Here is a 3,726-nt window from a genome sequence, read left to right as displayed (position 1 = left end):
TTCCAACATTACCATGTTTTGCCAAATGCGAACTAAGGAACGGATCGTACTCCGCAAGTAATTCTAAAATTCCTAAATAGTTGCCATTATGTTGAGAGCCAACAACTTCATCATCGCCACGAAATGCCAATCCACGGGATGCTAAAAATTTAATCACCGAAACCACTCTTTGTAAAACTTTTATCCAATATTCTCATTCTTTGTTGAATGTGATTTCCAAAGAGGTGTCGATTCGGCCTTGAACACGCCGTCTACTAATCACTGTCTGTACACATTCTCGGTGCGTTGCACTATTCTCATGGGATTAAATTCTAGGCGATGCATTTTTCCAATCAGAAAATCCTGTTTGAAATTGCGATTGGCTTTGGACTCCACCAAAAAGAACACATGGAAAACAGTATACTTTTCCAGTAGATGGAGAATACATGAGCCACTCCCGTTTAATTTAACCACCACTTATATGTGTAAAAAAAAACATTGATTGAGAAAGAATCTTTTGCTATCGTCGTATTGTCGGCTTGAAGCAGAAAAATCACTTTCAAAGTGTCGGCATTCGTCAGGATTTCTAGTGCACCAAAAATCTTGTATTTCGCTAGTAATAGTTTGCCACAAGCCAATGTCATTCTGGCATTCTACACCTAGATGGATTACGTTTTGGTGTAGTAATTGGACCTCGGCCTCGGACTCACGTTCCTCAGCACCAGCAAAAGTAGCTGTTTCTTGATCCTGGTTACTCTGTTCAGAGCACTCGCAAGAAATCTCCACTGGTTCCACCACCAAACTCGTATTTTGGCTAGCGGACACTGCAGATGTACTAGGCGAAGGTTGATTTTCTGTTGATTGGCGACTAAATCCGAGTTGGAAAAGGTTTTGTGTCTTCTTTAATAGTTCATCATGCTTGTTTTGTTGCTTCAGCCGCTTTTTACGGTTTTCCGAACCACTTAGGTATTTTTTTTACGGGTTCCTCCGACATTTTGTTATCTAAAGAAAAGAAAAAGGGTAAATAAAAACGATACGAGAGAAATAGTAATAATTTTTATAATATCTACACAACAAAAATTTTGAGGCTCCATAATTGTCAAGTGTATAACATCTCGTTACTGGAGCCATAAGGGCCTATATATACCTGTAGGCCTATTTGTTCCCCAGGGCCATCATTATTATTCTTTGGAGTATTGATTTTCGAAATATTCATGTTAAAAATAAATTTAGAGCATATTCGAACGTGTAGAACTCGATTCAGATGGCTTGCTCACTGAAATTTGGTTAAGCGACAGTACAGCACAAACGCCTCCGGGATGTGCAATAAAATTTGTTAATTAATTTAGCGATTTTTAAATAATTCTCGCGTTTATAATAATATCAGTTGTTTTTAATTCTATGAATTGTACTATTAGTATCAAAAAGTTATTTTTAAGTTATTATTTATAAGTCAATAATTTGTTTATAAGCCCATCTGACCCCAGTTTAATTTTCAGCAGGAGTCCAAAGGGCCTATGTTGATATAGGTACTTTTGGCTCCGAAAATCAAGTTTTTCAATTCTAACAAATTTTTGCAAACCACGTGATACTAAACAAAATAAGGAAAAAATAATTATATGAGCTTCGTCTCACAATTACTAAAAACTTTTTTTCATCGTCCCTTACAACTACGCTACGGAATGCATTCAACGAATCAGGGATTCCCCCAACATGAATAAAGTCGAGTAATCAGCTGACCACCCTCTGGCTGCGTTCCGAATTAACGTTTACCTACCTATATCACCAAATGCAGCTATTATTAGTTCTTCTACTCGATACTAGATGGTTCTGTATGTATGAAGTATTTAATCAATTCACATGCATCAAAAAAAAAACAATACTATTATTGTTGAGAAATTTCATGCAAATTATCAAATGAAATGTTCGTTCAATGAAACGTTTTTTTTCTTGGTGCGTGCACGTGCCCCTATTTGATGCGGGGCCCCTAGGCAGTTGCCTACTCTGCCTAATGGTTAATGCGGCCCTGGCGTATGGGTCAGAAACAACCCACGGTTTCTTTAACGTCGGTGCCAACTCGTTTTGAGCGTCAAGGTAAGTTTTTAAATTTTTGTGAAGTTTATGAGTATTTTCGAAAGATCCATCGGACGGAATGATGGACGGCATGTGATAAGTGTGTATTTTTCAATGTCAACAATAATCTCAATATTTATTTAAGTCCGTCCAGCAGACGGAGTCATTTCAGTAACCAACAAATTAAATTTAACAAACAGATGCAAAATTTCGTAAAAAGAAATATTTTATACTGATGAGGACTGTCGACTTACAGTCGAAACGTCTACCAAATATGCACTGAGAATCTCTCAGACATAATTTCAATTAATTGACTAGTAACTGACTGACATTTTGACTTCCCTCTAGAAGAATAATAGTGGTTATTGTTAACTTTTTCTAACATTTTTGTGACTAGCAGTCATTCTTCCAATAGCTTAAAACATTTCCAGTGCAAACAAATTTTCTATGCAAAAGGGCCAACATTTTAAATTTGTTTCTATAATTTGTTTACGAAAATTCAAATTGTTATATTTGATCAAATATTATTCGATATTTATTATTTTAAGGAATACCTGAAGTCGTTCTGGCCATTGAAGGAAATTATAATTTGAAAAATCTCAAATTTTAATATTTTGCCACAAAAATTGTTTGTCACAGTGGTTACTATAAACTTTAAAATTATTTCTGTTTTCAAATGTCATTCCTACATAATTGTGAAGCACTTTTAGCCAAAAAAAATGTCTACCGATAATAAGACTATTTGTCAACTTGTACATAAAATTAGTTTATAACAAATAAATGGAATAATAAACAAATTATTTAAATTCTATGAGTCCCTAAACATTCATTTTAGACATAATAAAGTTTTTCTGATCAGTTATTAAAGCCTAAATAATGGTTATGTAAAAAATTTTAGTTTTTTCATACTTTGAGTGGAAAGATTATTAATAAAAAATAGAGGAAACGAAAGTTCGAAGAGTCAAGATATATAGAATTTAATGATCTTTAAATCAAAAAAAGAATACAAAATTGCAAGAAAATTAAAGGCTCTGGACATTTTTGAATGAAAAAAGTGCATTTTCTTTAACTGTGCGTCATAGGTACAGTATGTTTGTTTATAGAGTTTAATAGTTTATAGTCTGTTTATTTTAGAAACAAGCTGTGCAATAATATAATTAAATATTTCATTCCAAATCTCCTTTAAATTTAAATGTTTTATTAAAATTATTAGGGGTAGAATTCAGCGAGAAAAAATCTTTCAAGATTAAGAAACAAATAAATGATTGAACTGTATAAATAGTATATATGAAGTTCGAATGAATTTAAAGAAATATATACATTATATTACGTAATATCAAATCCATTTTCTCATTTATCAGTCTTACCATTGACTTTTCATCAAATTATTTCCTCAAACATTTAAATTACAATTATCATTACTTTTTAACGATATTTCCTTCAAGACTTGAAATTATTAAGAGTTTAAAGGTACAAAGATTCTTTACTTTGCAACTGAAGTTGTAGTCTTACATATTTCAATTATTGCGTTCTTTTTCTTTATTCATAATGTGTCCCCTAAAGGTTTACATGACTTCAATTGTGGGTCCGGATGCAATAAGGGCACATAAAATTTTTTCGTGCGAAAACGAAGTCCCCTGGAGGCTTTAGAAAAAATTTTCGAATTTTAATTTT

Source organism: Belonocnema kinseyi, chromosome 9, assembly GCF_010883055.1.
Source record: "Belonocnema kinseyi isolate 2016_QV_RU_SX_M_011 chromosome 9, B_treatae_v1, whole genome shotgun sequence".
NCBI classification, from domain to species: Eukaryota; Metazoa; Arthropoda; class Insecta; order Hymenoptera; family Cynipidae; genus Belonocnema; species Belonocnema kinseyi.
Note: the sequence above shows the minus strand (reverse complement) of the source record.